At 43.5% G+C, this 27,730-nt stretch overlaps 1 protein-coding gene across 1 annotated transcript in view; it reads left to right on the top strand.

Moving 5' to 3' along the window:
- Positions 1 to 27,730, top strand: part of LOC139407422 (cyclin D2, a) — a 208,625-nt gene that overhangs the window by 54,027 nt on the left and 126,868 nt on the right. The window lies entirely within an intron of this gene.

Genomic DNA, 27,730 nt, shown 5'->3' with positions numbered 1-27,730 from the left:
CCTCTCTTTGTCCTGTCTGAGTAGCATTGACTCTGAACTAGACTCCACGCAACCTGAACAAAAGACATTCATCCACAGTGCTGTACACACCAACATGCATTCTTTCTGAGTTCAATGAAAAGTCAGTTAAAAAAGAATGGGTCTATTTCACTGGGTTCCGAATCCTTACGTTTACGGGGGAGATCTAATTAACATCATGTCTGCTTACAAGTTACTTTTTTTGAATTGAGATTACAAGTAAAGTTTGTGTTACAGCCTAAGTATGGCACAACCATGGATTTTTTTGTTTGTCAGAATGGTCCCCATCTCTCTCTGCTTGAATGATGTGAAAAAGTTATCTGTATGTGTGGCCCAGTCAATATGACGGAGTGCTTTCACACGGTCATATATATAAATATATATATATAATTATTTCCATATCAAATGGGAGGGTATATATTCCCAAATCTGAATCTCAAACCATGATTCTAAGACCCATTACCTTATGATGTATCACTCTCTGTATAAAACGTTGAATTATCGCAAGCAAATCTATCCTGATTTCCACCTTTCTTAAAGAATGTGAAGAATATGTTACATTGTAGTAATTCATCATCGATATCTTTTTAGGCTTTCAAGATCTCCTATCTGAAACAAAGCTCGTGTTTTCTTTTCAACTGTGAGGAACTGCGACAGTGTAACATGGATATTCCTGTGAACATCGGATACTCTGTGATCTGCATCAGACGGACACAGGAAGGCCAGTTAACTTGAGTTTGCTATTCACCTCCTATGTGTGTGTTCATGGGGGTTGTGTTTCTGACCTATATTGTCACAGCAAAATAACCCTGCAGCAACAACAGTAGTTGAACGTTTTAGTCCATGATGTTGCTTGAGCAGTGGTTAGGCTATTAGCTGGTCAAAAGTCTTCAAAAAGTGTAATACTGTTAATATAACTGAGTTAGAGTGGGGTTTTCAGGGAATCTATGTAAATCACAAAGCTCATCTCAGTGGGAGGAGCCTAGTATGCTGATATTTGATTACACATTCTCAGTAGGAGGAGCCTAGTATGCTGATATTAGATGACACATTCTCAGTAGGGGGAGCCTAGTATGCTGATATTTGTTGCTTACTGCATTCATTTTCACTAAACAGTTCAAAATAGTATGTTTTTTGATTAGTACACAGTGTGCAGTTTAAGTAAGTAGTAGGCAAGACTACTTCTACTACTAAGATTTTGGACACGGCCTAGGGCTTTGGCCTGGGGGTCTGTTTTTTTGAGATGGTGATAAGGGCATGTCAGTCTCAGTCAAGCTTCTGGAATCAGTCAAACATGTTAGTAATGTCAAACACAGTTAGTAATGTAGAACATCCTGATATATTATATTATTTGTCAGTGTTCTGCCTTTGGCTCCTCGACACCCTTGGGGCAATCTGTATGTCTGGAACTATTCTGTGATGTGGATGCAGTTCTGACTGGGTGGTGCCGCCGCTGTCAGTGGTGTTGTGCGTGTTCATGAAGAGCCACACATACAGACAAGATTCACCAGGCAGAGCATGACCCTCTGTCATTCTCCCTGAGCTCCAGACACTACAAAGCCTCCCTGTTTCTTTGTGTGGTGTTTGTGAAGAGCCCTGTTTATAGACGCAGCACATAAATCAGCCATGTATTAAGGCCAGTGTTGAAAGGATACACATATGTGAAAGATGCTCTGTGTTGTAATGGCAGTACATTGAAAAAAACACAAACACAAGCTTGCATGCACACACACACACACACACACACACACACACACACACACACAAACTAACCTTGTGGGGACACACAATTCAGTCCCATTCAAAATCCTATTTTCCCTAACCCCTAAACATAAACCTAACCCATACCCTTACCCTAACCTTAACCCAATAACTTAACCTTAACCGTAACCCTGAAACTAACCCGAATTCTAACACTAGTTCTAATCTTAACCCTAAACCCCCCAGGAATAGCATTTGACCTTGCCTTGTGGGGACCAACAAAATGTCCCCAGTTGGTCAAATGTTTGTTTGTTTACTATTTTTGTATAGTTAAACATGTCCACAATCTCACACATACACTGAGTGTACAAAACATTAGGAAAACCTGCCTTTCCATGACATGGACAAATCAGGTGAATCCAGGTGAAAGCTATGATCCCTTATTGATGCCACTTGTTAAATCCACTTCATTCAGTGTAGATGAAGGGGAGGTTAAAAAAGGATTTTTAAGCCTTGAGACAATTCAGTCATGGATTGTGTTTGTGTGCCATTCAGAGGGTAAATGGGCAAGACAAAATATTTAAGTGCCTTTGAACGGGGTATGGTAGTAGGTGCCAGGAGCACCAGTTTGAGTGTCAAGAATTGCAACGCTGCTGGGTTTTTCACTCTGAACAGTTTCCCGTGTGTATCAAGAATGGTCTACCAACCAAAGGACACCCAGCCAACTTGACACAATCCCTGGGCCAGCATCCCTGTGGAATGCTTTCGACACCTTGTAGAGTCCATACCCCGACGAATTGTGGCTGTTGTGATGGCAAAAGCGGTTGCCACTCAATATTAGGATGGTGTTCCTAATGTTTTGTACACTCTGTGTACATAGACACATACGGACACACACACACGCACACACACATACACAGAAGAGAAGACTATATTTATTTGTTGCCAATAGTAACTACCACATTCTCCCACTGTTAAGAGGGAATTTATACACCTCATAAAGGGTGCTCGCTGCTTTATCTAGAATCCTCCTCAGTGGATTCTGACTGTGACAGTGGCTTTTCTATCTGTAAGGTGCTGTTTGACAAGAAGCTATTTTGATCACACTTTTTGGAGAGCCAGCCCTTGTCTTTAAGCTCGCTGTACTCATATTTTACACAGAATAGGACTACGTCTCGCATTTCTGTTCGGCCTGTCACCCCCAAAAGAGAGACAGTGTCCCATGACTGACAGCTAGAACAGGGACAAGGGCACTGGAGCAACAGGAGCCATCGTGCCCCGATGTCACTGAGGAAGAATCTACTTTCCCCTTCACACGATCACCCAGCTGTGTCCGACTCGTCCGACGTGTCACCCACTGTACCCTCCTACACTGGGCCTACTCTCCCCTGGTTCCCACACTGCCATGTTAACACTGCCCAGAGGAAAGGTGCCCATTCCCAGGCTTCCTAACCAGCTCACTGTTTCACCGCCTGGAAATCCCCCACCGCACAAAGAGACAAGTATAATACTGCACCACTGCAGGCGGGGGAGGTATTCAGGAGGTATTCAGGAGGTATTCACAGGACAATATTGATACGGGAGGCATTTTTGTCTGTGAATCCTTTGGGGAATGCACCCAAGTGTTTTGCGGTTGTATGGCCCTGCATTATATCCAAGTGCAGCAGGTAGCGAACTATGTGATACTTGTTATGGATTGGAGAGAAGCCTACACTTACACAGATGCTCTTCTTTGTTGTTTTTCATCTTGAGCTTTATGAATGGCTTTTCCAGGCCCTTTTAATCTTTGGGAACTTGTAAGAAGCTCTGTCAGCTGATGTTAACATGTTTTTTCAGCCTCAATGTCAAAATTGGTGCTATTTGAATATGGTCTGCAGGTACTGTTCTTCAGTATAGGGAAATTGGGATATATAGTCAGTTGCACAACTGAATGCATTCAACTGAAATGTGACTTCTGCATGTAACCCAACCCCTCTGAATCAGAGAGGTGCGGAGGGCTGCCTTATTCCACATCCACGTCTTCGGCGCCCGGGGAACAGTGGGTTAACTGCCTTGCTCAGGGGCAGAACGACAGATTTTTGTCAGCTCGGGGATTCGATCCAGCAACCTTTCGGTTACTGGCTATAGGCCGAGTAGTCTGTGTAACCTGACTGTTTCTGTATTCAACAATGCTACATCATTGCCTTGCCACCGGTGGGATCATGCAGCCTTTTATTGAAGGGCATTGATGGCCAAATTCAGAATCTTTGCAAGTAACTTGTATATCTTTTACCCTAAAAGTTGATCAAATTTGAGGGGCAAGTAAATGGGCATAATGATGCCTCTGCTTGCCACAGTCACCTTTCACCTTTCTCAAGACATTATCCCTTCTGAGGGATGAAAGTAGACCTACTGTACATAATGACCCACTGTATTTGTATTTATTATGGATCCCCATTAGCTGATGCCAAGGCAGCAGCTACTCTTCCTGGGGTCCGGCAAAATGAAGGAAGTTTATACAATTTTAAAAACATTACAATACATTCTGACTGTGCCCTCAGGCCCCTACTCCACCACTACCACATATATACAGTACAAAATCCATGTGTACGTGTGTGTATAGTGCGTATGCTATCGCATGTGTGTGTGTATGCGCCAATGTTTGTGTTTCTTCACAGTCCCCGCTGTTCCATAAGAAGTTTTTTTAATCTGTTTTTTAAAATCTAATTTTACTGCTTGCGTCAGTTACTTGATGTAGAATAGAGTTCTATGTAGTCATGGCTCTATTTAGTACTGTGTGCCTCCCATAGTCTGTTCTGGACTTGGGAACTATGAAGAGACCTCTTGTGGGGTATGCATGGGTGTCCTAGCTGTGTGCCAGTAATTTAGACAGACAGCTCGGTGCATTCAACATGTCAATTCCTCTCATAAATAAAAGTAGTAATGAAGTCAATCTCTCCTCCATTTTCAGCCAGGAGAGATTGACATGCATATTATTCATGTTAGATATACTTGGATGTGTAGTGTCAGCATTTGTTGCTGGCATGTTATGCCTAAGTTTGCTAATCTTGCCAAAAATAATGAATGTTGTTGGAAATATCAGTTGGTTTTGTGATGAATGAGCCATCTGTTTCAATGAATGATGGAGCCGAGTTGGCCTTTTTTCCCAGGTTTTTCATTGAAGGTGCTGCATAGCTTTTTACTATCATTCCTTATTTGATTTATCTTGGTTTCATAGTGTAGTTTCTTCTTCTTTTTAATTCAGTTTAGTCACATGATTTCTCAATTTGCAATAAGTTTGCCAATCAGTTGTGCAGCCAGACTTATTTGCCATTCCCTTTTGCCTCATCCCTCACAACCATATCATTTTTCAATTCCTCATCAATCCACAGGGATTTAACAGTTTTTACAGTCATTTTCTTAATGGGTGCATGTTTATTAGTAACTGGAATAAACAATTTCATAAAAGTTGGAAGTGCAGTGTCGTCTGTTTGCTCCTCATTGCACACCACGGACCAACAGATATTCTTTACATCAACAACATAGGAATCACTACAAAACTTCTTGTATGACCTCTTATACACTATATTAGGCCCAGGCTTTCGAACTTTGTTTTTCCTAGATATGGTTACTATATTGTGATCACTACATCCGATGGATCTGGATACTGCTTTCAAGCACATTTCTGCAGCATTAGTAAAGATGTGATCAATAAATGTGTATGATTTCATTCCTGTGCTGTTTGTAAATACCCTGGTAGGTTGACTGATAACCTGAGCCAGGTTGCAGGCACTGGTTACAGTTTGAAGCTTTTTCTTGAGTGGGCAGCTTGATGAAAGCCAGTCGATATTTAAATCACCCAGAAAATATACCTCTCTGTTGATATCACATACATTATCAAGCATTTCACACATGTTATCCAGATATTGACTGTTAGCAATTGGCGGTCTAACGTGATCTCTTCTCTAAGCTTTACAGGTTCTGACTACAAACAGCAACACCTCCACCATTGGCATTTCTGTCTTTTCTATAAATGTTATAACCATGTATTGCTACCACTGTATCATCAAATGTATTATCTAAATGAGTTTCAGAGATAGTCAGAATATGATTGTCATCTGTTACTAGCAAGTTATTCATTTCATGAACCGTGTTTCTTAAGCTACATATATCAACATAATGTTAATGACAGTTAATGACCTACTGTACATTCATTTAGCATAGGCCTACTGTAATACAGTGGTGTGTATTCATGGACGCCAAAGGAAGCCAGTCTTCCCCAAAAAATGTACCAAGAAAAAAATAAACAAACATCATTGTCCTTCAGTTCGCAAGAGGCTGAATGTATCTCACAGGAGAAAGCATCCGAGCGAGCGAAGCAGCGCCCCTCTGTCTCTCTTCGTGTAAGCCATCTATCTGATGCTGCCTGGTCCAAACGAGTATGACATTGTTGCCGGCCGTAGCATTGTGAAGGATCCTGCCGCATTCCAAAAATAGTGTCAAGTGAAGCCAGCTTGTTGTGCCCCTGGCCTGAGAGGATGGAAGTTCAATATGTAGCTAGATGCAGAAGGTTAATGTTAAATAGCTAACGTGGCCCATGAATGGGAAGTTAGGCTAGCGAGCAAGCATTTTAGCCAGGTAACCTAGGACAACAAAAAATAAAATAGTGTACTGTATGACAGAGTGATAGACCGTTTAGTCAACATGAAAGAGAGGAGAATGCATTGGCGTTTCTTGACAAGTAGGGTGAGTCAACATGTTGTTCTACTTGAACGCGCGCACACGCACACAGAAATCAGAACCATGGACAGCCACATCATATTTAACTTACGATGATTGGACTAAATGGTTTTTGGTATCTTTTAGATGTCACCGAATTAGACAGAGGTGATTTGATGAAGTTGAAATGGTGCTGGAATGGTGGAGGCAGCCCATGTTTTCTTTGTGACTTGTGGTAACTCAAATCAAATCAAATCAAATCAAATCAAATTTTATTTGTCACATACACATGGTTAGCAGATGTTAATGCGAGTGTAGCGAAATGCTTGTGCTTCTAGTTCCGACAATGCAGTAATAACAAGTAATCTAACTAACAATTCCAAAACTACTGTCTTGTACACAGTGTAAGGGGATAAAGAATATGTACATAAGGATATATGAATGAGTGATGGTACAGAGCAGCATAGGCAAGATACAGTAGATGGTATCGGGTACAGTATGTACAAATGAGATGAGTATGTAAACAAAGTGGCATAGTATAGTATAAAGTGGCTAGTGATACATGTATTACATAAGGATACCGTCGATGATATAGAGTACAGTATATACGTATGCGTATGAGATGAATAATGTAGGGTAAGTAACATTTATATAAGGTAGCATTGTTTAAAGTGGCTAGTGATATATTTACATCATTTCCCATCAATTCCCATTATTAAAGTGGCTGGAGTTGAGTCAGTGTCAGTGTGTTGGCAGCAGCCACTCAGTGTTAGTGGTGGCTGTTTAACAGTCTGATGGCCTTGAGATAGAAGCTGTTTTTCAGTCTCTCGGTCCCAGCTTTGATGCACCTGTACTGACCTCGCCTTCTGGATGATAGCGGGGTGAACAGGCAGTGGCTCGGGTGGTTGATGTCCTTGATGATCTTTATGGCCTTCCTGTGACATCGGGTGGTGTAGGTGTCCTGGAGGGCAGGTAGTTTGCCCCCGGTGATGCGTTGTGCAGACCTCACTACCCTCTGGAGAGCCTTACGGTTGAGGGCGGTGCAGTTGCCATACCAGGCGGTGATACAGCCCGCCAGGATGCTCTCGATTGTGCATCTGTAGAAGTTTGTGAGTGCTTTTGGTGACAAGCCGAATTTCTTCAGCCTCCTGAGGTTGAAGAGGCGCTGCTGCGCCTTCTTCACGATGCTGTCTGTGTGAGTGGACCAATTCAGTTTGTCTGTGATGTGTATGCCGAGGAACTTAAAACTTGCTACCCTCTCCACTACTGTTCCATCGATGTGGATAGGGGGGTGTTCCCTCTGCTGTTTCCTGAAGTCCACAATCATCTCCTTAGTTTTGTTGACGTTGAGTGTGAGGTTGTTTTCCTGACACCACACTCCGAGGGCCCTCACCTCCTCCCTGTAGGCCGTCTCATCGTTGTTGGTAATCAAGCCTACCACTGTTGTGTCGTCCGCAAACTTGATGATTGAGTTGGAGGCGTGCGTGGCCACGCAGTCGTGGGTGAACAGGGAGTACAGGAGAGGGCTCAGAACGCAACCTTGTGGGGCCCCAGTGTTGAGGATCAGCGGGGAGGAGATGTTGTTGCCTACCCTCACCACCTGGGGGCGGCCCGTCAGGAAGTCCAGTACCCAGTTGCACAGGGCGGGGTCGAGACCCAGGGTCTCGAGCTTGATGACGAGCTTGGAGGGTACTATGGTGTTGAATGCCGAGCTGTAGTCGATGAACAGCATTCTCACATAGGTATTCCTCTTGTCCAGATGGGTTAGGGCAGTGTGCAGTGTGGTTGAGATTGCATCGTCTGTGGACCTATTTGGGCGGTAAGCAAATTGGAGTGGGTCTAGGGTGTCAGGTAGGGTGGAGGTGATATGGTCCTTGACTAGTCTCTCAAAGCACTTCATGATGACGGATGTGAGTGCTACGGGGCGGTAGTCGTTTAGCTCAGTTACCTTAGCTTTCTTGGGAACAGGAACAATGGTGGCCCTCTTGAAGCATGTGGGAACAGCAGACTGGTATAGGGATTGGTTGAATATGTCCGTAAACACACCGGCCAGCTGGTCTGCGCATGCTCTGAGGGTGCGGCTGGGGATGCCGTCTGGGCCTGCAGCCTTGCGAGGGTTAACACGTTTAAATGTCTTACTCACCTCGGCTGCAGTGAAGGAGAGACCGCATGTTTTCGTTGCAGGCCGTGTCAGTGGCATTGTATTGTCCTCAAAGCGGGCAAAAAAGTTATTTAGTCTGCCTGGGAGCAGGACATCCTGGTCCGTGACTGGGCTGGATTTCTTCCTGTAGTCCGTGATTGACTGTAGACCCTGCCACATGCCTCTTGTGTCTGAGCCGTTGAATTGAGATTCTACTTTGTCTCTGTACTGGCACTTAGCTTGTTTGATAGCCTTGCGGAGGGAATAGCTGCACTGTTTGTATTCGGTCATGTTACCAGACACCTTGCCCTGATTAAAAGCAGTGGTTCGCGCTTTCAGTTTCACACGAATGCTGCCATCAATCCACGGTTTCTGGTTAGGGAATGTTTTAATCGTTGCTATGGGAACGACATCTTCAACGCACGTTCTAATGAACTCGCACACCGAATCAGCGTATTCGTCAATGTTGTTATCTGACGCAATACGAAACATCTCCCAGTCCACGTGATGGAAGCAGTCTTGGAGTGTGGAGTCAGCTTGGTCGGACCAGCGTTGGACAGACCTCAGCGTGGGAGCCTCTTGTTTTAGTTTCTGTCTGTAGGCAGGGATCAACAAAATGGAGTCGTGGTCAGCTTTTCCGAAAGGGGGGCGGGGCAGGGCCTTATATGCGTCGCGGAAGTTAGAGTAACAATGGTCCAAGGTCTTTCCTCCCCTGGTTGCGCAATCGATATGCTGATAACTCCCCGATAACTCCCTGATAACTCCCCGTGGTTCTAAATCAATAGTTGTTTAGTCGACCGAAAATGTAGGTAACATTAACTTGCTTGACCATGCTGTAGGTCATGTAACTGTCTGTTACATGCTATATGCTTCGTGGACTTCAGTAGACAGAGGTTGCTCTGCGGGTTTGCGATAAAACAAAGGTGTGGTTGAATGTATTCTGCCACTGTGTCTTCTTATTGTCTCGTCCTTTAGGCCCATATATCACGCTGTCACGGCATATGAACTAACAGGTTATAGAGCAAACAACGCAATTGTCACAACACGTAGGCTGATTTTTACCCACACACAGCTACTGCTGTGATACTAAACGGGTTCTAAACAGATGTAAAACTATGCAATTTCCTGAGAGTTCATTCCCAGCAGACATGGAGACTAAGCACTAGGCAGGCCAGACCAGGCGTGTGCTGCTGTATCCCGGTGGTCCTCCAGGGACAGGGATTCCCAGTCACTGAAGTAGTAGTCGGAGCCACAGTCACTGCCTGTGTGTGTGTGTGTGTGTTCTCTGTGTGTGTAGCATAATGAGGCTCTCTGTAGGACGTGGTTTGAATGCACTTCAGACAACGGGGACAGGGCTGTACGTACAGCTCCATATGTATTGGCTCGCCTCTCCTCACCACATCATATTTCCAGCCCCATGAATGAGGCCCTCAAGCAGGAACTGAGTGTAACACAGAGCCAAACAGCTCTTACAAACATTGTCTATACAATAGTCGACAAAATAGGTTTCTTTTTGTATTTCTACGAAACGATCTTGTGGAGGACAGGTCCTGGCTTTAGGTTGCGGCAGGAGAGGGGCTGTTTTTCTGAGAATCCTTCCGAGAGATGCCATACTGCTCCCCTTTATGTGGTTTTCTGAGCTTTTTATATATTGTTTGCACAATTTTTTGCAACAGAAAAGGCCTCCCTTGACTGCCTTTTTATATGCCACTGTTTCATCATATTTTGAATGGGAATCGGCAAACGATTGTGAAGGTTTGAAAACAGACGGCTTATGTCCAACCTTAGATATACATTCAGGATTTGCTTTGTTAGGACCATAACTGCATGATGGGAGTGGACGAGAGTGATGTTGACCAATGAAAGGCTTCCAATTAGTTACTTCTAAATAGGGTTGAAAAGGTCAATTGTCCACTCAGAACACTTCAGCTGACTGGCGCTGGGACGGCGATCATACAGACCATGTCAGAAAATGTCTAATACAACGGAGTGCATATAATAAGAGCTCCATACAGAACAGTAATTGGGGGAAATGTGGGCTGTTCTATGATTGCAATAAACCTTTGGCTGTGAGCCAATGGACGCAAATAGGACTATTGAGTAAAAAAAAAAAACACTGTTTCTTTATACGATTACATTTCCAGACATTGCAATTAGGCTAGTATAGCCCGACTAAATAAAGAAATAGGTCAGATATGTGGACTAGATAGTTGTTTTTCCTGTTTTCTTTTCCCCAGTCAACATGGAGGTAATTATTTGATATTGAATTCATGTGCATAGAATTAGTATTTCTTAGAACGTTTTCCTGAAATGAACAGCTCCCATAACTCAATTATTCAATGGATTAAAGAGCAAGGAGATATAAAGGTTATCATGTTAATGATTTATGTGTGGCGGAGTTCCTCTGGTTGATAAACATTTGGCAATATAAAAATATCAATAGCAAAATAGTGATCTAAATGTCAAAGCGCCAGTAAAAATGTATTTTCAAAGTCATTTTGGCCCTTACCATTTGTAGTAGCCGACATTTGTTGCAGTCATGTCACATTTCATAAAGCGCAAACAATATCTAGGCTATATTTTCTGGTGTTTTGTGATGATTTGAATACATTCACTTAATGTCAGTTTAGTTTCTCTAAGTCAGTTTTCAATGTCTCCTCAACAGACTTGTAGGGCATATGCAAATGCACATTTTTTTCTGTCTTTTTGAATATAGCTTCTACTTCCTTTTCACTTTGTTTATGCACCTCAGGCCAAAAGTTTAGGGGAATTCTGAAAACTAAGCCTATTTAAAGATTTGTGTTTGTGCGGGTGTTGGGGTGTTTTCACCGGCATGTGTATTCATTGTTGTTTTGCTATCATGCCACATAGACGCCTGCCCATGTCGTCTAATTCTGTCAGACCCTACTAATCTTATATTGTCTGTTGGCCAGCTGTGTGAATTGACAGAGCAAAACAAAGTCAGTTTGTCCATCTGCCTGTCCCTCAGATACAGCTTTCACGTGCACCCGGACACACAGACTGGGCAGGCGAACAGAGAACTGCTGTGCCCGTCTGTGACTCTCAGTTCTCTCAGTTCATCTCTCCCTCTATCGTTCTCTCTCTCTTTCTCTCTCTCTGAGGTCTGCTGGGTGATGCAGATGCTGCTCTGGTAGCTGTGATCAGATAGTCACAGATAGTTGTCTTTGTCACAATTAGGCCCATAGCTCCACAGCCCCACTGAGCAGCTTGCCTCGCATGCAGGTGCCTGGAGAAGATCCTCAACTGAGCATTCCTTGTCCACTCGGTCAAAGGCAGATGCGGAGGTTCCCCATATGGAGATATAAATCCGCTGGAATCAGCTATTGATACCAGGCAAGAAATATTGCAACCCCAGGATACGGGCAGGAAGCCTCAGTGAAGGAAGGTACTATTTTGGTTGAACAGTCCCATTGTCCATGGCGTAGGGACGGGAGGCTGGGGGCGGGAGGGAGTGATGTTCTGGGGAGGTAGCATGTCTCCTCTGCCCTACCACCCCCTCCAGTGTTCCACATTCAGATGGTCCCTCTGTCCCCTCTTTTGTGACTACCTCATGGCAGTCACACTCTGAGACATGTGCCCAAAAGAGGAGGGGGTGTTATATAACTCGCCTTCAGTGACTGCTGGAGAGAGCTTCCCCCTCTTAAAGATGCAGTGTGGCTTGGCACAACCAAACTTGAAGATCAAAAGGCCAATCAATACAAGAGAGGAAGCGCTGATGTCAGGTATTTCAAAGCTTGGCCCTTTGTTTGTTTGCCTTGTCACAATCATTATTTCCACACAACAATACCTACTGCCAGGAGAGGGAAGGGAGGGGGGGTTGCTAGAGAGAAGGTTAGGCCTTCTACTTTTTATCGACCCAGAAGAAAATATACAGATTCATGTCATAGAAAAGAATCTGAAAGGGAGAGCTCAGGAAATTGTGTTCTCTAACACATGGTTCATGCAGTTCTTAGAAGTGCTGCCCTTAAACCGTTTCAAGGTTTTGTAATATTCTACTATCTCTTTCACCATTTAATGTTTATATTTGACATGCCTAAGGCAGACTTGTGAGCTGTGACCTCACTAACACCACAAGGCCTCACGCAACAACTGTGAGGGGGAATTCATGTACAGGTATGTTACGGGAAATGTGTGCTCTCATTTGAGTTTTACTGGTACTGTCTCTCTCATGTTCGTATCCTCTCAACTGAAAAGGCCCCCCACTAGGTTCTCTAAATCCTCTAGAGACGACAAGAATAATAAGAGGAGGTAGTTTTGAGACACGGCTTAGCAAAGTATTTACTTCTTTGCACAGACAACACGACAACAAGTATAGAGCTGTCCTCTGGCGGCGTGTGCGCCAAAGCACCCCAAAAAAAAAAGAAGCTTTGGAGGTAGTTCATGTGCTGTCTGGGTGTATAATAAAGGCCTCACACACAGCATGGGCCTCAGCACAGAGCACAGCACAGCCACCCCGGCTCACATGCACACCCACGCGTTCCTGTCTCACCGATCGTTCTAGCCCAGCCATAGCGCAAGCACTTCCTCCTCTCCCCTCTCGTGTCTGTGATTGTGCTGTTCAGTCTGTAGCAACTGGCTGAGGCAAGGGCATTACGTTACACTCACAATGGAAAGCCAATATCCAGCTAACATACATGGCTAGAGAGTATCAGAGGCAGACTTGTATCACAGAAATGTGCTGTAGTCAGTTGTTGCTGAATTGTAATCTGTTGTGTTACCATCATATGACTTATGGATTAACTCAGGATGCAGCCACTATGTAACATGTAAGAGCTGTACCTATGTCAACCAATGACTGAAAATAGACCAACATACAGTATGCAGTTATCCTACTGAGTGATAAAGAGGTGCTGCAGGGCGGAGGTGGCTTGTTTACACGTTTGGACAAGGACAAGGGGCAGGAATGGCTAAGTCTTCCTGAGGGAAATGCAAACAGTCGTTTGACATTTCGGAGACAAATGTGTTGTCGGTGAGGGAGTATTCCAGCCGACGAGGTGCGGGACTGGGCAGAGCCGCCAGCCGAGGGAGCGCAGCGGCATGTGGTTGGATGGTATCTTTGGGAAAGTTCAGCTCTGCTCACAGTATCTGGATCTCAGCTGGGTACAAATACCACAGGGAAATGAGAGGAAGGCCGCTGGAGTGGAGAGGGCCGAGCGCTGGAATGTTTCACTTCAAATGGAAAATGTTCGCAGCTGTTAGCCTCTTTCTGTTGGGAGCTTGCTAATTTCTCTTCTTTTCTCTTAACCCAAGTGCTTCTTTCATTCACTCTACTGTGGACTGATACCCTGTGAATGAATCCGCCTTGGTCCTGCTTCCGACGAGGACTGTCGTCAGCTTTCTTCAGCCCTAAACTAATCCGTAGTGTCATACAGGAAGCTTCCGTCTGCCCCCACAAGAACAATGTCCCAACGTCAACAATCCAAAAAAACTCCAGACCTTCAGATCATCCACCCATCTCGTCTGAAGTCTGATTGCCCTGGTTTGGCCAAAGTTCAAATAAACCTCCAGAGCAAACGGCTACAGACACAGGTTGCAAATGAGCACTCTCTAATGAGCCTGTGGGTTGGAAGGGTTCTGAGTCAGTAAGAGAGTCCCACTCTAGTGACTCTACGTCTGTGTCCAGATTGCATCGAAACCTCAGCCATCTGCAGATCACACAGCCAGTCACCCAGTGCCAGTGGCAGGTTTCCCTCTGGGCCTCTGACCAGCCTGAGCCTCAGCTCCGTTTTGAACTCCCAATTAATGGGCAGGCCCAACTGTGCATGTTATCCAGCCCACATCTCTCTCCAGTCTTGGACTGGCTGAGTTCTCCAGAGGACTTCTCAAAGAACTTATTCAGCATCACCAGATTGTAGTCAGAGTTCTGAAAAATTCACTGCGCTGCCTAAATGGACCAAAATATGCTGAACCAAAATATAAACGCAACATGCAACCATTTCTAAGATTTTAGTGAGTTACAGTTCATATGGGGGAAATCAGTCAATTGAAATAAATGAATTAGTCATTGATCTATGGATTTCACATGACTAGGAATACAGATATGCATCTGTTGGTCACAGATACCTTAAAAGAAATGGGCCTCACAATGGGCCTCGGGTACTCGTTACTGTAACGATCGTCGTTGGAATGAGACCAAAGCGCAGCGTGGAAATTGTTCATATTTAATGTTCACACAAAAAACACTCAAACAAAATGACAAACCGAACGCGCACAGCTCTGTCAGGGAAACAACCTAAACAGAAAGCAATCACCCACAAAACACAGGTGGGAAAAGGCTACCTAAGTATGATTCTCAATCAGAGACAACAAACGACACCTGCCTCTGATTGAGAACCATACTAGGCCAAACACGTAGAAAATATAACCTAGAAAAAAGAACATAGACAACCCACCCCAACTCACGCCCTGACCAACCTAACACAAAGACATAAAAAGAAACTAAGGTCAGAACGTGACAGTTACGGTATTTCTGTGCATTCAAATTGCCATTGATAAAATACAATTGTGTCCATTGTCCGTAGGTTATGTCTTCCCATACCATAACCCAACCTCCGCCACCATGGGGCACTCTGTTCACAATGTTGACATCAACAAACTGCTCGCCCCCATGACGCCATACACGTGATCTGCTGTTGTGAGGCCGGTTGTTCATATTGCCAAATTCTCTAAAATTATGTTGGAGGCGGCTTATGGTAGAGAAATGAACATTCAATTCTCTGGCAACAGCTCTGGTGGACATTCCCGCAGTCAGCATGCCAATTACACACTCCCTCAAAACTTGAGACATCTGTGGCAATGTGTTGTGTGACAAAACTGCACATTTTAGAGTGGACTTTTATTGTCACCAGCCCAAGGTGCACCTGTGTATTGGTCATGTTGTTTAATCAGCTTCTTGATATGCCACACCTGTCAGGTGGATGGACTATCTTGGCAAAAGAGAAATGCTCAATAACAGGGATGCAAACAAATTTGTGTACAAAATCTGCAAATGGAAAATGTCTGCCATCTTTTATTTCAGCTCATGAAACATGGGACCAATACTTTACATGTTGCGTTTATATTTTTGTTCCGTGTAGATCATTCTGTGCCTCCGCCCAGTAGGCCTATGGTCTCATGAGTGTCCTCAATTTCCCCCTGTGGTTAGGCCAAGTACCCCCAGGGGTCCTAGTACCCTTGGTTGGGCACCACTGCTGTAGAACTGTCTCATTTCACAGCTGTTTTGTTGTGGTTATCTGTTGTGTTTTGTCTTGCTGTTTTGATGGTGGCCATGAAAGGACATCCCAATGCTGTTTGTTTTTACATGTGCTTTTCATTGTTTATTGTCTACAGCAGGGATGGGCAACTTTGATGGGGGTGGGGTCCACAAATATCTAAACTCATCAAGTTTCAGAGTAAATTTAGTGTAATTCTACTAATTTTGCCATGGGGCGGAGAAGAAAATGTTGCTGTTTTAAAGTTAGTTTGCTGCAATTCTACTCATTTTGCCATAGGGTAGAGAGAAATGTTTGCAGTTTTTAATATATTTGAGTGAGACTGACTAACAAAATCAATGTGGGCCCCCCGGGCTCTAATTTGATGTTTAGGTAGCTGGTCGCTAGACAAACTTACCAATCGGAAAAAATGTAGCTGACATGGGCTAACTGAGTGACTTTCAGTGACTGACATAACAAGAGAAAAACTGATGCACAACCAAATTCAGAATTTGCACCAACAGTAAGTTGAGACCTGAGTAACTATCAGAGAAGATATATACTTTCTTTTTATTTGGAGGGGGGGGATTGATCCGGCCGCCAGTTGCCCATCCCTGGTGTACAGTGTGTCTAGTCATGGTCACTAATTCAATAGAACAATGCAAGGGCTGAATTAACTGGTCATCACTCCAGATTGGTCTGAACCAGGAGAGAACCCCCCCCCCCCCCCCCACTATGGTATCATGTCAGGATTGCTCTCTTTCTGTTCCTTCTGTATGTGTGCACGTGCGTGTTTGCGTGTTTGTGCACGTGTGTCTGTGCGTTTCTTGGTCCCCTGTGAAAAGTGGGTTGTTACTAAACTACCTCCCTGTCTTTTCGTTGCTCCTGATGATGGCATCCTCTTGGAATTCGCTGCTTGTACTGGTGTGCACAAAGGAGAGAGAGAGAGAACCTACCACAGCCGGGGACTCTGTGGATCTCTCTGTTCTGCCGCTGCTAACCAGGACCATTTGGTGTCTTGTTTCTGCATTCTCCTTCTTTACCCCTTTTTCTTTCCCAGCTTTCACTCTTTTTTATATTCACTCCCCTTCCTGTCTGGGTTATGGCCATTTTACATGATGTTTGGAATCAGCTCTCTGTGGGCTGGAGGTTGGCGGGACTATGGGGGAGCTGTGTGTATGTGTTGCTGAGATGGGGGGGGGGGGGGGGGGGGGGGGGGGGGGGGGGTACTCTGGAGGGGATCGGCCTCCCTCCGCACAGAACTCTTGCTCTCTTCGATTGATGGGGGAGGTGTTGCCGCTGCTCGCTCATCCATCACATACTTTATTTGGGTTCAGGAGAAAGGAAAAGTTGGAGAAAAAAAAAGATCTTCCAAAAATATCAGAGTGGGGGTGTGCCCCCGGGCCGCACTCTGCTCTCACCCCCCCCTTTGAGCAAATGCAGGAAAATAAGTCTTACCCTCATGACCCCTCGCCATTCAACAGTCCCAACGCTAATAACAAAAGACAGATAAAGCTGGCCGGGCAGATTTAGTGCAGATTATAGAGCTGGTCCCTGATTTCCACAAGTCTCACCCGTCTCTAGGCTGTGTGAGCTGGGTGGACCGTCGTTTCCCTCCTTTGACTCCCGTGTGTGGGGCGTAAGCAGGGGCTGGGAGCTTGGACAGCAGCAGAGTGCGGGTGGTGGTCTTTATCTGTGGGCAAGGCTGACAGCAGAGCCAGATGAGTTGGTGCTCTGGGGCTGACACGGGGAACAATGCCTGCTATGCCAACCCTGCAGGCCTCACAGTGTCTGGACTGCGGGGACAGAGGCTGTGCCTGTCAGAGCTCAGATGTGCTGTGGACACTTGGCCTAGAATGAGCCAAGCTCACAAACCCCTCCGGAGACAGTGAATGTGTGATTTTTTTTTGGGGGGGGCTAAACCTGCTATGATCAATTAATTGTCGCAGGCATTTTATCCTCCCGTCATTTATCTATTGACACTTTGACAAGCAGCTTTTTACTGCAACACACCAACATGGAAGCTCGGTTAATTCAACTACTGATGTGCTCAGGATAGCTTGTGAACTCGCAGGTGTAATGTCTTCTTTGACATTTTTAAAAGAGAGCTAAAAATGGTTCACATTTAGGCCTGGACATCTTGTCCATTGCATATTATTACAAGCAAATACACAATGACTTTGGCTTATGCACTAGGCTTTGTCTCACTTGCTTGTAGGAAAGTTGCAGAAATCGAAAAGGAGGACTATCAAATAAAGAAGTCACTGTTTCCTATTATCCTGTGTTTCATGTGCGATGCAGTGAGGCAGCATGTGTAGACCGAGCCAAAATAATATGAGAAGAAAAACAAACAAAGGAAAATTATCTTCACATTTCGTACTGGGTAACCCATTATGTGATTATAGAAAACAACGGCGCTTCCTGACAAATGAACTAACGTTGTTTATGATTTAGTCTTATTGACTGGGATTGGAATTGCATTTTGACTGTTTAAGAAGGAATCCATGGAGAGGAGACAGACACTAAATCAATTTACTGTGCGTCCTTTCCCACCACAGTTTTAACTGCAAGGGAAAATGTGCTCTAAAGAACGTCCAAACAGAAACATAATCTATTTGTAAAGTGAAGACAGATTGAAAATGGCATACTTTTATGCAAATCACACAATTTTGCGATATAAAATGTAAAAGTTACAGGTTGTCTTATACATCTATTTCAGGGGAAGCTTTTAGCCTGAATCTAATTTCTCATGGACAGATTCTGCATGTAAACGGAAGAATCTGTCAGGACTGAATGGGATGCTTCAGCCCCATTGCCCCCATGTTGAGTTACAAATGACATTATTTCCCAATCGTTCTCGGGTTATGTCAGTTTTGGTAATTGGGGACCAAAAACGTCTCCAAGCTCCCAGGGAAAAACACTACCGCTCCAAATTCACTCCATTCGTTAAAACCACTATTTAACCAGCACTCTCTGTTTCTGTGAGTACCTGGACCTACCATTTGGGTTTGAAGTATTGAAACCAAACCAGATGATTTGAATGAAAAGTATTTGAATAAACATGAAAAGGTGAATGTAAGAAGCGCACATCATTTCAAATAGGCCACATGTCATATTAAACAGCATATAAACACTCTAAATAGGTCAGGAGCCAGACAGGAAGCCTCAAATGAATTATTTAGGCTATATTATTTCAATTATTTCAAGGCTATAGCTTACAAAGAAATACATTGTGAAGCATTTGCAAGTGTGACACAATAGGCTGGTAGGGACATAAAGCACTCATCTTTTAAACAACACTTTGTTGTATTTAATCATTAGTCTATAAATTGCACATATAGGCTGTGACTTACTTGGAATTAAATACAAATTAAATGAAAATGACTTATTAGTTCCTTTTGAATTCATTTTAAGAATTTTAGGAAAGCTCCTTGAACGTGGGAATATGCCAGGCCTATTGGGCCAAAATCAATTGTGTCCTATTCTATAGATAATAGAACACATTTTTTTTTAGTTTAGAAATACTTTTCTATAATGACACACGTAGTTATCTACCCTCCTCATTCCTTTCTTTTAGCATGTGCACGGAGTAAGTCCACCATAATGCTTTCGGGATATGTGTCTTTTCAGATTCCACAATGATTATTTAGTTGTGGACACTACATCGCCGCTTTTCCTCCATGTCCCCTTGTACTCCTAGTTTATCAGAGACAATCCAGCCAAATCATCATGACACCCATTTAGCATGCTCATCAGAAAGGCCTTATTAATATTCAAAATGGTGATTTGGGCCAAGGAGAGAGCGAGAGAGAGAGAGAGATTAGAAAGATTGAAATAAAATGAGCAATATGAAAAACAACAAGAGAAATAGTAAGAGAGAGCGAGAGCAATAGAAAGAGAGAGTGATAGAGAGAAAATGATAGAAAGAGCGATGAGAGAGAGTAAATGGGATTACTCTGCTTTGCCTCCGAGGGGAAGAAGCAGTGGTTGAGGATTGTCGTGACAACAGCCGAGCGCCCTGCCATTGGGGAGAGGAATAGGGCTTATTTTAATATGCTGTGTGGGAGGTAGCTAGCCAGGCTGATAACCTCAGGTGTTCTGGCAATGGGATGGGGTTAGACATGGTCAGTGGGGCTGAGGTGCCCAACAGGCCTAAGCCATGGCTGGTGCTGCTGCGAGTCAGGGTAGAAAGGCCCGTGTACTGACACCCCACAGCAGGAAACCTTGGCTACAACCTATCAATAAACACCCCAACTCAGCCACAGGTTTTTTTTTTAATACATGCTTTTCGTGTCATCAGGTGTTCTCAGTTGCGTATTTTGTTGCTTCTCTTGTTTACATTGTGATTTAGGTTCACAAGGGCATAAATGGAAGAGAACAATACTCCCTAATATTTCAGTATCGAACTTGTTATTGCATTTGGATGTTTTACATCATGGAACCCCTTTGATAATATTCATGAATGATCCCCTTTCATTTGTCTGAGCCTCTTAAATGCTGACCACTGTTTTGCTACACATGTATTGGTTATTGTGAGAACATGACTCAAGCCACAGAGGGGAAAGAGTTTGTTTCAATGAGCAGCCTGTCTTGTTGACATCAATGTCAAAAGGTTCTAGGATCTGGTCCAAGCTGAGGCAAGTGGTCGCTTGGACTTTGAATGCTCCAGTTCCATAAGCTTCAATGTCTAAGATATGAGATTCTTACTGGAGATTACATGGGCTATCAAATCCTCTGGCCTCTTTATGAATTGTGGGTATTTTTTTTATTGACCATTCCATAGCATTGGCAAAGCTGGTGCAGTGGGCTACATTGGTCCATCCCTAAGGGTCGTTTGTTGGATCAATGGATACTACTCACTGGAATGTGTTCCATGACGCCATCGAGACAGAAGGTCTTCCAGAGTTTTCCCAGCCCAGACCTGACCTAACTGTGCACAAAGTCAGAATGGCCGCATTATTTTTGGATGGATACTAAAGGGTCTGTTGGTGCCTCTCTGTCCTACACTGTGTACTAGAGCTTCTTTTCTTTGAGTCCTTCTACAATTCTCCAGCTGCTCCTCTCGTCCCCAGCGCTGTTGCTCCATTCCACACCATGCATGTCCCTCTGTCCTCACCCAGAATGCTGTCTTGCCTGTGGATGGATGGCCGCTGAGCTGGTTTTGCTACAGTTCCATTGGTCTGTGTCGGCTGGCCTGACCTTCGTCTGTGTGGGATGTTGTCACTTTGAACATCCTCCCTTGAGTTATTGGACTAGAAATGAATGAAGGTTCACTCAGTTCTCACAAGAGAAGTAAAACTGTTAACTAGACTAATTGACAGGTCTTTCAAAGAACATTTTGCCGGTTTTAAACGTTTGTGTACAACTAGTGGTATTTGAGTACAGTACAAGCTATTCCGGTTCAGTTGGTCTCTGCTCAACTGCTGCTGTACAACAGATGATGAAGTTGTTGAGGGCAAAACACTCAATTGTCAGAAGAGGGAGCATTCAAATGAGGATGTTATCCAAAACAACCCCAAGAGGTTAACGTGACAGAGCCATCTGTGTTACAGGGTGATATCCCTCATTATCGGCATGTTGTAGCGTTCAGAAGCCATTTACAGCCCCCCCACGGGTCCGTCCTTTGCCTATCCACAACATCAATCTGAGATGAGTCTCAAAAGGATGGTGCAGACACAGCCTTTCACCCAGTGGGTGAATAACAGTCTGTGTTGAGGATGGAGGTATATGAGGAGACCACATCATGAGAAGATCCTGGGATGAGTCAGAGACACAGTCAGTGAGGGGCTTGCCCCAAACCGGGGGCAGTGTCATCACTTCTCTGCTCTGGAGATGTACTGATTGGAAATGTTTTTTGTTTTGTTGTTAACTCGTTTGATCCCCATTTCGACCAAACATGAATGTCAGGAAAGAGTCCACTGCCAACACCAACACCATCTCTTGATGTCAGAGACGCAATGCATTGTTAGTATGAGTTTTTATATATTTTTTTAATAAACTTTTGCAGAAAGACTGTCATCTGGAGGTATACAGGATGCATCTTTCTCTTCAGTAAGCAAATTAGCCAGACAAATGCTGCCCATCCTGTCAGCTTGCTAGCAAGGGCACTGAGGTAAATAATAATTGTCAGCTTTGCTGTGCTAGTGCCTGCAGCAGGGTGGGCAGGACTTTGTGGGTCTGGCTTAGAGACCATTCAACATGGTGGGAGTCCGAAACACAGAAAGAGAGGGCCTCCAAGTACTCACTCACTCACTCACTCACACACACACACACACACACACACACACACACACACACACACACACACACACACACACACACACAGACACACACACACACACACACACACACACACACACACACACACACACACACACACACACACACACAGCAACATTGACATGTTATTAACATTGTATTTCACAATTTGTAACTTGAGACAGTGATGGTGTGAAGAGGTTCCCATTACTGTTGTTGCAATGATATGGCGTAAGTTCTGATTACAGAGACTTTGAAAGAATCAAAAGTATTTTGTTAGTCATGTATAGTCTTCTAATTATTCAAATAAGTAATGTCAACCTCAATCTATTCCTAAAGGAAAGTGAAATGTACAATGAAAAATACTGTAAATATCTGTTTGAGAGACTACGTATAACATATTCCATTGAATGCCTTGCCCGGCCTAATGATTTAGGCCACATTCGGCTGTGGCCATGCAGGCTACCCGGAGTATCCTTCGGTACAGGAAGGGGCAATGTACTCAATGAATAAATAGTTTATATAAAATGACCACATGTAAAGACCTATTTCTTATTACATTTTGAATTATACTCAACAAATAAAACGGTACTTACTCATATTTGATTATTTATTTTATTTAGAACCTGTGCACATTTTCAATTAAGCATGTAACAAAATATAAAATATGAATGTAGCAAATCTAAAAAGGTAAATAGAAAACACTTCAACTATAGTTGCAAACAAAATAAATATAGGCCTAAAATATATACAGTTGAAGTCGAAAGTTTGCATGCACTTAGGATGGAGTCATTTAAAACTAATTTTTCAACCACTCCACAAATTTCTTGTTAACAAACTATAGTTTTGGCAAGTTGGTTGGGACATCTAGTTTGTGCATGACACAATTAATGTTACCAACAATTGTTTACAGACCGATTATTTCACTTATCACAATTCCTTAGGGTCAGAAGTTAACATACAGTAATTTGACTGTGCATTTAAACGGCTTGGAAAATTCCAGAAAATGATGTAATGGCTTTAGAAGCTTCTGATAGGCTAATGGACATTATTTGAGTCAGTTGGAGGTGTACCTGTGAATGTATTTCAAGGCCTACCTTCAAACTCAGTGCCTCTTTGCTTGACATCATGGGAAAATCAAAAGAAATCAGCCAAGACCTCAGAATTTTTTTGTAGACCTCCACAAGTCTGGTTCATCCTTGGGAGCAATTTCCAAACGCCTGAAGGTACCACGTTCATCTGTACAAACAATAGTACACAAGTATAAACACCATGGGACCACGCAGCCATCATACCGCTCAGGAAGGAGACGCATTCTGTCTCCTAAAAAAGTACAAATCAATCCCAGAACAACAGCAAAATACCTTGTGAAGATGCTGGAGGAAACAGGTACAAAAGTATCTATATCCACAGTAAAACAAGTCCTATATCGACATAACCTGAAAGGCCGCTCAGCAAGGAAGAAGCCACTGCTCCAAAACCGCCATAAAAAAGCTAGACTACGGTTTGCAACTGCACATGGGGACAAAGATCGTACTTTTTAGAGAAATGTCCTCTGGTCTGATGAAACAAAAATTGAACTGTTTGGCCATAATGACCATCGTTATGTTTGGAGGAAAAAGGGGGAGACTTGCAAGCCGAAGAACACCATTCCAACCGTGAAGCACGGAGGTGGTAGCATCATGTTGTGGTTGTGCTTTGCTGCAGGAGGGACTGGTGCACTTCACAAAATAGATGGCATCCTTGAGGAAGTACAATTATGTGGATATATTGAAGCAACATCTCAATACATAAGTCAGGAAGTTAAAGCTTGGTCGCAAATGGGTCTTCCAAATGGACAATGACCCCAAGCATACTTCCAAACTTGTGGCAAAATGGCTTAAGGACAACAAAGTCAATGTATTGAAGTGGCCATCACAAAGCCCTGACCTCAATCCCATAGAACATTTGTGGGCAGAACTGAAAAAGTGTGTGCGAGCAAGGAGACCTACAAACCTGACTCGGTTACACCAGCTCTGTCAGGAGGAATGCGACAAAATTCACCCAACTTATTGTGGGAAGCTTGTGGAAGGCTACCGGAAACATTTGACCCAAGTTAAACCATTTAAAGGCAATGCTACCAAATTCGAATTGAGTGTAATGTAAACTTCTGACCCACTGGGAATGTGATGAAAGAAATCAAAGCTGGAATAAATCATTCTCTACTATTATTCTGACATTTCACATTCTTAAAATAAAGTGGTGATCCTAACTGACCTAAGACAGGGAATTTTTACTAGGATTAAATGTCAGGAATTGTGAAAAACTGAGTTTAAATGTATTTGGCTAAGGTGTATGTAAACTTCCGACATCAACTGTATATGTATATTTTTTGAGGCTTGCCTGTTTTGCATGTTATTTTGGCATTAATACTTGTCACATATCAATTTGCATTTGGTACCTTGGGTCGAGTGTTAGCACCAACTCACGAAACCCCCGTTTCTCGACCGTGTAAATTGGGGCCATGTCTTTGCAGATGTAAGTTGTAATGGCAGCTGTTATCCACTTCCATCTTCGTGATTCTTCGCCATATTGTGTGCCTCGGGCAAAAGCCTCTTGCAACGTTTGAGTTGGGGGGGGGTTTGTTTTGATCACTCGACTGTACTTTTTTGGGTCTCATCCAGCCTGTTGTCGGGACCGGCCTGCGGCATATTTTTCAGAGGACGGTTTTCTGGTACGTGTCAGACTTTTCATACCCAAACAACGTCCATGCGACTGAAGTTGCCCCTCTTTTAGGTACGAGCTTCATGTCTCAGTGCTCTGTGTCACGTTCACTCTCTTCCATGTTTATTTGTGTTGCAAATTTCCTTCCACACAAAGCGTTGCCCAATTGCCAATTTTTTTTTGCCGTAAAGAGTGTGATTTGCGACCATAAACTAAATAACCGATTGAGCATAATATAAAACGATAGACGTTTTAAATCGTCACACGATATATATCGTCATATCGCCCAGCCCTAGTACCTGGCATAATGGATGTGTTAGTATAGATCAGTGCAGATGATGTTAAAACTACATTCACAGAAAGAAAATTGGAAATACAGTGCATTCAGAAAGTTTTCAGACCCCTTCCCGTTTGCCACATTTTGTTAAGTTACATTACAGCTTTATTCTAAAATATATATTTTTTTATCCTCATCAATCTACACACAATTCCCCATAATGACAATGCAAAAAACATTTTTTTTAAACATTTTTGCAAATGTTTTAAAATGTTAAAAACAGATACCTTATTTACATAAGTATTTAGACTCTTTGCTATAAGACTCGAAATTTAGCTCAGGTGACCTGTTTCCATTGATCTTCCTTGAGATGTTTCTACAACTTTATTGGAGTCCACCTGTGGTAAATTCAATTGATTGGACACCTGTCCTATATAAGGTCTCAGAGTTGGCAGTGCATGTCAGAACTAAAACTAAGCCATGAGGTCGAAGGAATTGTCCGTAGAGCTTCGAGACAGGATTGTGTCGAGGCACAGATCTGGGGAAGGGTACCAAAATATTTCTGCAGCATTGAAGGTCCCCAAGAACACAGTGGCCTCCATCATTCTTAATTTGAGAAAGTTTGGAACCATCAAGACTCTTCCTAGAGCTGGCTGCTCGTCCAAACTGATCAATCGGGGGAGAAGGGCCTTGGTCAGGGAGGTGACCAAGAGCCCGATGGTCAGTCTAACAGAGCTCCAGAATTCATCTGTGGAGATGGGAGAACCTTCCAGAAGAACAACCATCTCTGCAGTACTCCACCAATCAGGTCTTTATGGTCGAGTGGCCAGAAGGAAGCCACTCCTCAGTAAAAGGCACATGACAGCCCGCTTGGAGGTAGCCAAAAGGCCCCTAAAGGACTCTCAGACCATGAGAAACAAGATTCTCTGGTCTGATGAAACCAAGATTGAACTCTATGGCCTGCATGCCAAGCGTCTTGTCTGGAGGAAACCTGGCACCATCCCTACGGTGAAGCATGGTGGTGGCAGTATCATGATGTGAGGATGTTTGTCAATGGCAGGGACTGGGAGACTAGTCAGGATCGAGGGAAAGATGAATGGAGCAAAGTACACAGATTCTTGATGAAAACCTGCTCCGGAGTGCTCAGGACCTCAGACTGGGGCGAAGGTTCACTTTCCAACAGGACAACATCCCTAAACACACAGAAAAGACAAAGCACGAGTGGCTTCTGGACACGTCTCTAAATGTCCTTGAGTGGCCCAGCCAGAGCCCGGATCGAACATCTCTGGAGAGACCTGAAAATAGCTGTGTAGCAACGCTCCCCAACCTAACAGAGCTTGAGAGGATCTGCAGAGAAGAATGAGAGAAACTCCCAATACATGTGTGCCAAGCTTGTAGCGTCATACCCAAGAAGACTCAAGGCTGTAATTGCTTCTAAAGGTGCTTCAACAACGTACTGAGTAAAGGGTCTGAATTCTAATGTAAATGTGATAGTTCAGTTTTTTGTATTTTAGTACATTTTTATACATTTCGAAAAACAGTTTTTGCTTTGTCATTATGGGGGGTTGTGTGTAGATTGATGAGAAAAAACCCGAATCTAATCCATTTTACAATAAGGCTGTAACAAACGTCAAGGGGTCTGAGTACTTTCTGAATGCACGGTATGTTGGATTTGATCTCTTCTAGCTGGGATTCAAAATTCAAATGACACTCGCACATCTTTGTTGCAGGTATTTCTATTTATTATGGATCCCCCTACTCTTCCTGTGGTCCATCAAAATGAAGGCAGTTTATACCATTTTAAAACATTACAATACACTCACAGATTTCATAACACACTGTATGCCCTCAGGCCCCTACTCCACCACTACCACATATCTACATTAATAAATCCATGTGTATGTATAGTGTGTATGTTAGCGAGCGTGTGTGTGTGTGTGTGTGTGTGTGTGTGTGTGTGTGTGTGTGTGTGTGTGTGTGTGTGTGTGTGTGTGTGTGTGTGTGTGTGTGTGTGTGTGTGTGTGTGTGTGTGTGTGTGTGTGTGTATGCATGTGTCTGTGCCAATGTTTGTGTTGCTTCACAGTCCCCTCTGTTCCATAGGGTGTTTTATTTAATCTGTTTTTTAAATCTAATTTTACTGCTTGCGTCAGTTACTTGATGTGGAATTGAGTTCCATGTAGTACTGTGTGCCTCCCATAGTCTGTTCTGGACTTGGGGACTGTGAAGAGACCTCTCGTGGCATGTCTTGTGGGGTGTCCTAGCTGTGTGCCAGTAATTTAGACAGACAGCTCGGTGCATTCAACATGTCAATTCCTCTCATAAATAAAAGTAGTCATGAAGTCAATCTCTCCTCCATTTTCAGCCAGGAGAGATTGACATGCATATTATTAATATTAGCTCTCTGTGTACATCCAAGGGCCAGCCGTGCTGTCCTGTTCGGAGCCAATTGCAAGTCTTTTTTTGTGGCACCTGACCACACGACTGAACAGCAGTCAAGATGCGACAAAACTAGGGCCTGTAGGACCTGCCCTGTTGATACTGCTGTTAAGAAGGCAGAGCATCGCTTTATTATAGACAGACTTCTCCCAATCTTAGCTACTATTGCATCAATATGTTTTGACCATGACAGTTTACAATCTAGTGTTACTCCAAGCAGTTTAGTCATCTTAACTTGCTCAATGTCCACATTATTTATTACAATATATAGTTGAAGCTTAGGGTTTA

Source organism: Oncorhynchus clarkii, chromosome 1, assembly GCF_045791955.1.
Source record: "Oncorhynchus clarkii lewisi isolate Uvic-CL-2024 chromosome 1, UVic_Ocla_1.0, whole genome shotgun sequence".
Classification (NCBI taxonomy): domain Eukaryota; kingdom Metazoa; phylum Chordata; class Actinopteri; order Salmoniformes; family Salmonidae; genus Oncorhynchus; species Oncorhynchus clarkii.
Note: the sequence above shows the minus strand (reverse complement) of the source record. Positions and strands in the feature narration are given on the sequence as shown.